Below are 9,191 nucleotides of genomic sequence, written 5' to 3' on the forward strand. Positions count from 1 at the left end.
AGCAATTGATATTACAGAGCTTCGATCCCTCAGGCGCTACTACATAAAAAAGCGACATCAATGTGTGAAGGATATCACCACATGGGCTCAGGAACACTTTAGAAAACCACTGTCAGTAACTACAGTTTGTCGCTACATCTGTAAGTGCAAGTTAAAACTCTACTATGCAAAGCGAAAGGCATTTATCAACAACACCCAGAAACGCTGCCGCCTTCGCTGGGCCCGAGCTCATCTAAGATGGACTGATGCAAAGAGGAAAAGTGTTCTGTGGTCTAACAAGTCCACATATCAAATTGTTTTAGGAAACCGTGGACGTCGTGTCTTCCGGAACAAAGAGGAAAAGAACCATCCGGATTGTTATAGGCACAAAGTTCAAAAGCCAGCATGTGTAATGGTATGGGGGTGTATTAGTGCCAAGGGCATGGGTAACTTACACATCTGTGAAGGCACCATTAATGTTGAAAGGTACATACAGGTTTTGGAGCAACATATGTTGCCATCCAAGCAATGTTATCATGGACGCCCCTGCTTATTTCAGCAAGACAATGCCAAGCCACGTGTTACAACAGCGTGGCTTCATAGTAAAAGAGTGCGGGTACTAGACTGGCCTGCCTGTAGTCCAGACCTGTCCCCCATTGAAAATGTGTGGCGCAATATGAAGCCTAAAATACCACAATGGAGACCCCGGACTGTTGAACAACTTAAGCTGTACATCAAGCAAGAATGGGAAAGAATTCCACCTGAAAAGCTTAAAAAATTAGGCCGCTTAGTTCCCAAACGTTTACTGAGTGAAAGGCCATGTAACACAGTGGTAAAAATGCCCCAGTGCCAACTTTTTTGCAATGTGTTGCTGCCATTAAATTCTAAGTTAATGATTATTTGCATAAAAAAATGTAGTTCCTCAGTTCGAACACTAAATATCTTGTCTTTGCAGTCTATTCAATTGAATATAAGTTGAAAAAGATTTGCAAATCATTGTATTCTTTTTTTTTTTTTTTTTACAAATTACACAACGTGCCAACTTCACTGGTTTTGGGTTTTGTATTTGAATGGCACAACGAGGGGGAAAACGTCACCGTCAACACACGACCGCCCCGCTTTGAAAACAAACTCCTTGTTGTACCTAGTTACCTGGCAAACAGACAACAGTGTAGTTGGCCACGTGTCGCTGTGCTGTTATTTATGTGCAGGTGTCTCCTCCTCGACAAGACAAACAGGACACGCCGGTTATAACTCTTGTTTTGTTTTTGATTGGATTTGTTCAACAATAACTGTAGAAACCTTTTTTGTTTGCACCGTAACGATCCAGTTTACGGCGTTTCTTTATGACAGCAGTTTATGTGACTGTGGAACTACCTGAATTCCAGATAAGGAAAAACTACAAACACAAAAAAAAAAACATCACTTTTTCCGCAGCCAATTTGCATTTAAGAGGATCATGGGATCATATTCCTGGATGTGAGTGTGAGTGGTTGGTGTTATAATGACAAAGAAAAGCGCATCTTAGGAGAGATGAGTGACAGATGAGGGCTAAAAAAAACACATTTCAGGTATCAAAATAGGCTTCAGAGTGAAAGTGCTGCTTAGTAGCTTGTTTTTAGTTTGATCAACAACAGGCATGTACTGCAACATTGACTCGCAGCATAGTTTCATACATTTCTTTTTGATTGATTGATTGTTTGAAACTTTTATTAGTATATTGCACATACTATTACATATTCCGTACAATTGACCACTAAATGGTAACACCCGAATAAGTTTTTCAACTTGTTTAAGTCGGGGGTCCACGTAAATCAATCCATGGTACAAATATATACTATCATCATAATACAGTCATCACACAAGTTAATCATCAGAGTATATACATTGAATTATTTACAATCCGGGGGGTGGGATGAGGAGGGTTTGGTTGATATCAGCACTTCAGTCATCAACAATTGCATCATCAGAGAAATGGGCATTGAAACAGGGTAGGTCTGACTTGGTAGGATATGTACAGCGAGCAGTGAACATAGTGAGTTCAGATAGCATAAGAACAAGTATATACATTAGAAATACATTTGATTATTTACATTTGGTTATTTACAATCCGGGGAGGTGGGATATGGAGAGGGGAGGGTGTTAGTCAAGGGTTGAAGTTACCTGGAGGTGTTGTTTTAGTGTGGTTTTGAAGGAGGATAGAGATGCACTTTATTTTACACCTGTTGGGAGTGCATTCCACATTGATGTGGCATAGAAGGAGAATGAGTTAAGATCTTTGTTAGATCATAATCTGGGTTTAACGTGGTTTGTGGAACTCCCCCTGGTGTTGTGGTTATGGCGGTCATTTACAAACCCCGTTTCCATATGAGTTGGGGAATTGTGTTAGATGTAAATATAAACGGAATACAATGATTTGCAAATCATTTTCAACCCATATTCAGTTGAATATGCTACAAAGACAACATATTTGGTGTTCAAACTGATAAACATTTTTTTGTGTGCAAATAATCATTAACTTTAGAATTTGATGCCAGCAACACGTGACAAAGAAGTTGGGAAAGGTGGCAATAAATACTGATAAAGTTGAGGAATGCTCATCAAACACTTATTTGGGACATCCCACAGGTGAACAGGCAAATTGGGAACAGGTGGGTGCCATGATTGGGTATAAAAGTAGATTCCATGAAATGCTCAGTCATTCACAAACAAGGATGGGGCGAGGGTCACCACTTTGTCAACAAATGCGTGAGCAAATTGTTGAACAGTTTAAGGAAAACCGTTCTCAACCAGCTATTGCAAGGAATTTAGGGATTTCCCCATCTACGGTCCGTAATATCATCAAAGGGTTCAGAGAATCTGGAGAAATCACTGCACCTTAAAGTCCGAAAAATACGTACTTAGGTTTTCGGTCTGGCTACTTAAGACTTAGACTCAAAAAAAAAAAACCCTGCCAATTGGAAAAGCCTAAGGAGATCGTAGTGTAGTCATTGTATTATCGTTAACAGGCCTTGCATAAAAGGTCCCCATAAGGTCGGTGAGTCAGTGTTTCTATTCATTGTGGACCAGCCTGTTTACTGAGTCCACAGAGGAAGCGTGTCACCATGTCACATTGGGATTATAAAACAAACGTACTGTCACCGCCTGCATGCTAATTAGCAGCTTCTCTGTGACCGGTTTGACGGCCTTGGAAGCCACGCGCCTCTGCTCACACACACACACACACACACACACACACACACACACACACACACACACACACACACACACACACACACACACACACACACACACACACACACACACACACACACACACACACAGACGTACATTCTTGTATTTGTTACCTTCTTGAGACCTACCTCTGTAGGACCAGCCTTTCTAGATATATAAAGATTTGTATTTACAACATTAATAATGTATACATACTATGCAAATATAAAAAAGCTTGTTGTGAAAAATGACTTGGAATTTCACAAGAAGGTCACAATTTTACAAGTAAAACTTAGAATCTTGTAATTTTTATCATAAAAGTTGTAATTTTACTCAACGCAAGTCAAAATTTTACAAGAAAAACTGAACATTTGTGCAATATTTTGATAAAAGTTGGAATTTTACTCAATAACCATTTTACAAAAAAATCTTATAACGTTGGCAATTTTATGAAAAGAGTCGTAATTTTACTCGACAAAAGTCCCAATTTTATTTAAAAAAATAACATTTTGGCAATTTTATAATAATAATCAGAATTTTACTTGGCAAAATTATGACAAAAGTCATAATTTTACTCAAATGTCATTATTTTACAAGAACTACAAAAAAATTGGCAATGTTGTGATAAAAGTCAGAATTTAATATGACAAATGTCACCATTTTGCATTAAAAAGTAATCATTTTACAAGAAAATATTGCAATATTACAGAAACAGAAGGAATATGAGAAATTGTTCCCAATATTATAAGAAAAAAGTCGACACATTGTGAGAAAAAGACTGCTTTTAGTTATTTATTTTTTCTTTTAATTTTTTGTTTGTAATTGGTTTTTAATCTTCATTATTTACTTCAAGTTATTACAGTATGTCTCTATAAAGATATTGATTTTATTTTTTTAATTAATTTTGGCCAAAGGGGGCGCATTTCAATTTCTTAGACACACTTGTTATTTCATATGTTGACCAGAGGGGGAGCACTTCACATTTTTACACACACTTGTTATTTCATATGTTGACTAGAGGGGGAGCACTTTTTTAAAACGGACACAAGGTCAATTTGAAAAATCCCTCCTTTTTGGGACCACCCTCATTTTGATAGATTTCACCACCACAAATTAGATCTCTATTTTTTTTTTTTTTTTTTTTTTGTAATGTGCTTAAGGTCGATGACAAACGAGTCACAGACCACAGATGGCCCCTGTGCCGCAATTTGGGCAACCCAGCTGTAGAAGCTAACTGTTAATGGCCACTAAAGTGAAGTAAAGTGAATTATATTTATATAGCGCTTTTCTCTAGTAACTCAAAGCGCTTTTACGTAGTGAAACCCAATATCTAAGTTAGATTTAAACCAGTGTGGGTGGCACTGGGAGCAGGTGGGTAAAGTGTCTTGCCCAAGGACACAACGGCAGTGACTAGCATGGCGGAAGCGGCGATCGAACCTGCAACCCTCAAGTTTACTCAACTTTAATATTTTGGCAATATTAAAATAATCAGAATTTTACTTGGCAAAATTATGACAAAAGTCATTATTTTACTCAAATGTCACTATTTTACAAGAACAACAAAAACATTGGCAATGTTGTGATAAAAGTCTGAATTTTATATGACGTATGTCACCATTTTGCATTAAAAACTAATAATTTTACATAAAATAATAATACTATGAGAAAATATTGCAATATTACAGAAACCGAAAGAATATGAGAAATTGTTCCCCATATTATAAGAAAAAAGTCGACACATTGTGAGAAAAAGACTGCTTATTTACTTCAAGTTATTACAGTATGTCTCTATATAGATATTTATTTAATTTTTTTAATTAATTTTGGCCAAAGGGGGCGCATTTCAATTTCTTACACACACTTGTTATTTCATATGTTGACCAGAGGGGGAGCACATTTTTAAAACGGACACAAAGTCAATTTGAAAAATCCCGTCTTTTTGGGACCACCCTAATTTTGATAGATTTCACCACCAGGGGTGCAAATGAGATCTCTATTTTTTTATTTTTTTTTTGTAATGTGCCTAAGGCCGATGACAAACGAGTCACGGACATACTTGCCAACCTTGAGACCTCCGATATCGGGAGGTGGGGCGTGGTTGGGGGCGTGGTTAAGAGGAGAGTATATTTACAGCTAGAATTCACCAACTCAAGTATTTCATATATATATATATATATATATATATATATATATATATATATATATATGTATGTATGTATGTATGTATGTATGTATGTATGTATGTATGTATGTATGTATGTATGTATGTATGTATGTATGTATGTATGTATGTATGTATGTATGTATGTATGTATATATATATATATATATATATATATATATATATATATATATATATATATATATATATATATATATATATATATATATATACATATATATATACATATATATATATATATATATATATATATATATATATATACATATATATATAGTTGAATTTCAGTGTTCCGGAGGCTATCCAGTAGATGGCAGCATTGTCCTGTTTAACTTCTCCATTCATGAATGAGCATATCATTTCGGCCACCGTGTTCAATGGAGAAATCTGTTCTACAAAATGTACAGGCAACATACATACCCCTTCCCCTTCGAACTGTCCTGGATGAACTGAAATTCTTGTTTCCATTCGTTTTGGAACTTGCAAGCGTATTTCTTCATCTTGCTCGTCGACGGCGTCGCCATGTCTGTAACTTCCTCGTTCTTCTGCTTCGTCTCCTTGTTGTGTGCGCAGTTGTGCACTCTACTCTCTAAAAGCCCTAGATGTTATGACGTCATTGGGCAGGCAAGCTGTTTATATTGTGGGAAAGCGGACGTGAGAACAGGCTGTCCCCACTCAGGTCCTCATTGAGCTGGAGGGGGCGTGGCCTCCAGCTCCGGCTGAATACCGAGAGTTTGTCGGGAGAAAATTTCTGCCGGGAGGTTATCGGGAGAGGCGCTGAATACCGGGAGTCTCCCGCTAAAAACGGGAGGGTTGGCAAGTATGGTCACGGACCACAGATGTCCCCTGTGCCGCACTTTGGCCAACACAGCTATTGAAGCTAACTGTTAATGGTCTTAGTACCGTAGTGTATTTGTTCATCCTATGATCACATATGGGACGTGGGTTTTCTTACGTCAGGACCGGAAGTCGTAAATTCAGCTGTTCACCTGGCGGGTTTTTTCGTGGATGAATAGGGAAGTCCTTCTTTAGCTGCCGTCTTGTTTTATCATATATTGCTGCCTTTGCACCTGTCAATGTTTACTTTTGTATGCACATTAAATCAACCAAAAAAAATCCTGACTTTGGAGCAATGTTCACGGACTCTAGTATTTGGCTCTCTATTAGATGCAATGGTTTTCCGTATCGGGACCATGATTTCGGTCCGAACTTGTTCACCGGTCCTCATATGGAAGGTGCTTTTCCTCGTTGACGTCTCAAGAAGGGTAGAAATACAAGAACACACACACACAAGCAATTATCCTTCATCCTTTGGCTTGTCAGAAGAAAGGCAAACAAGACTGTTGGATGGAATTAAACCAGGGTGCAACTCCAATTTGCCCTTTTAAAAAATACAATTGGATATATTCTGCAAGCAGCAGTCATTCATCCCCACAAAAAAAAAAGAGAGAAAACATTACAAAAACATGCTTAAAGAGGAAGTACTCAGAACACACCCGAGTGATGCGTCACACACACCAAATGTTACTACATGCAAATCCTTCTTCCCCTGAATTTTAATAATAAAATAGATGCATTGGCATCAGACAAATATCCTGCAAGCAGAAACAAAACGTTTAATGTTTGATCTTTTTTCAATATTGACCCAGTGTAAATAAGATCATGTGGCAATGTCACATATGTCATCTTTGAGCTGTGAAACACAGACATTTGGTTCTAAAATGTCAATTTAAAGTAGGCCTTAAGGAGTTTAGGTATTTAAAAAATGTATGTTTGTGTGTGTATGTTGGCCTGAGTTAAGTTCCAAAGTAAATTATAAGATAAATCACACTTTAAATGTTTTATGCTCTTTTAGTGCCACCTAGCGCTCTTTGCCATTATAGCCGCTGTACTTCCCCTCAATGGCCGCTAGAGGTCAGAAAAAGCTTGTGTTTTGGAAGTCATGTACAGTGAAGTCAGAAATATAGGTGTTTTTTTTTTTTTAGATGTGTGATAATAGCTGGTCTATTTTTTTCTTTCTGTCAAATTAACTTGCATGTTGTACTTGTCCCTTTTTTTTCCAAACTATATTTAATGACAAAAATTTTAATTGATTTCCAACAAACTGTCTAAAAGTCTAAAACTTCTGCCCGCCAGCCTTTTCAATTTGGCCCGCGAGACGTCATGAGTTTAACCGATCTTGAATACTCTGAATGCTTGATACATGTTTAATGCCATCCTGTGGACAGTGTGAGTAAATCAGATTAACGGTACTTGAAAGCATGTTGCGGCCTTAGCACAGCATTTACTTATGACACAATCCAAACAACCTTCCCTAGTCATGGTGCAAAAAGAAAATAACACAAAGGTCAAGACTAGAGATGTCCGATAATGGCTTTTTTGCCGATATTCCAATATTGTCCAACTCTTAATTACAGATTCCGATATCAACCGATACCGATATATACAGTCGTGGAATTAACACATTATTATGCCTAATTTTGTTGTGATGCCCCGCTGGATGCATTAAACAATGTAACTTTACCATGAATTGATTAACGTGGACCCCGACTTAAACAAGTTGAAAAACGTATTCGGGTGTTACCATTTAGTGGTCAATTGTACGGAATCTTTACTGTACTGTGCAATCTACTAATACAAGTTTCAATCAATCAATCAAAAACAAGGTTTTCCAAAATAAGAGAACAACTTCAACTCCAGTTATGGGAAGAAAGTGCCAACATGGCACTGCCATATTTATTATTGAAGTCACAAAGTGCATTATTTTTTTTTAACATGCCTCAAAACAGCAGCTTGGAATTTGGGACATGCTCTCCCTGAGATAATCCTGATACCCACTACAACTATGGGAAATACTATACTTTGACTTTCACAAAGTGCATTATTTTATTTATTTTATTTAAACATGCCTTAAAACAACAGCTACAAAAACAATGAAGGCACACAGCTTCAGTCCAGAGTATACTAGCCTAAGTCCGTGTTTTACCGGATATGTACCGCTCCGTACAGCGGCGTTTCAAAAATAATTAATTCTACTTTTTGAAACCGATACAGATAATTTCCGATATTACATTTTAAAGCATTTATCGGCCGATATCGGAAGGCTGATAATATCGGCAGGTCGATATTATCGGACATCTCTAGTCAAGACTCATAACACAACCTGCTCACTGAACATTGGATATTATGAAAAATGTCCAAACACCATAAAAAAACTATTCAAAATCACACTCATTTAAATCCATTGGCGGGCATGATGGGAAACATGTAAAACATTCTCCACACTTACCCATTTTTGGCGTATTTTAGCTATTTGATATATGTGATTGATTACAAAACTTTAAGAAGGTTGTCACGGAAGTAAACAAGGTAGGAGTCAAACTTTCACATACTCTTAATATCCCATTACAATAATTACCTATCCATTATATTAATTATATATCATCATATTCATGTAATGTGTACATGTATTTTGCCCCTCGCCAAATTATTTTTAGCCCAATGCGGCGCCCAAGTCAAAAAGTTTTGGACATCCCTGATTTTGAGGGTTAAAAGTTGTACAGTGCTTGTCATTAAAACATTTATTCTGAACTTTTGAAAATTGGATTTAATTGGATTTTTATTTTCTAGGCTATAATTTATTGCATACAAATACTTATAAGTAATTAAAAAAAAAAGTCCAGATCAAATACAATTGTATAACACAAAATAATCAATTTAATGGTAAAGTGAAACTAAATGAGGTAATTATCTACTTAAAGTAGTAATGTTCAATTGGCAAAATTGTCAAAACTACCTAACATATTAAGTAAAGTCC

Source organism: Entelurus aequoreus, linkage group LG09, assembly GCF_033978785.1.
Source record: "Entelurus aequoreus isolate RoL-2023_Sb linkage group LG09, RoL_Eaeq_v1.1, whole genome shotgun sequence".
In the NCBI taxonomy this organism is placed as follows: domain Eukaryota; kingdom Metazoa; phylum Chordata; class Actinopteri; order Syngnathiformes; family Syngnathidae; genus Entelurus; species Entelurus aequoreus.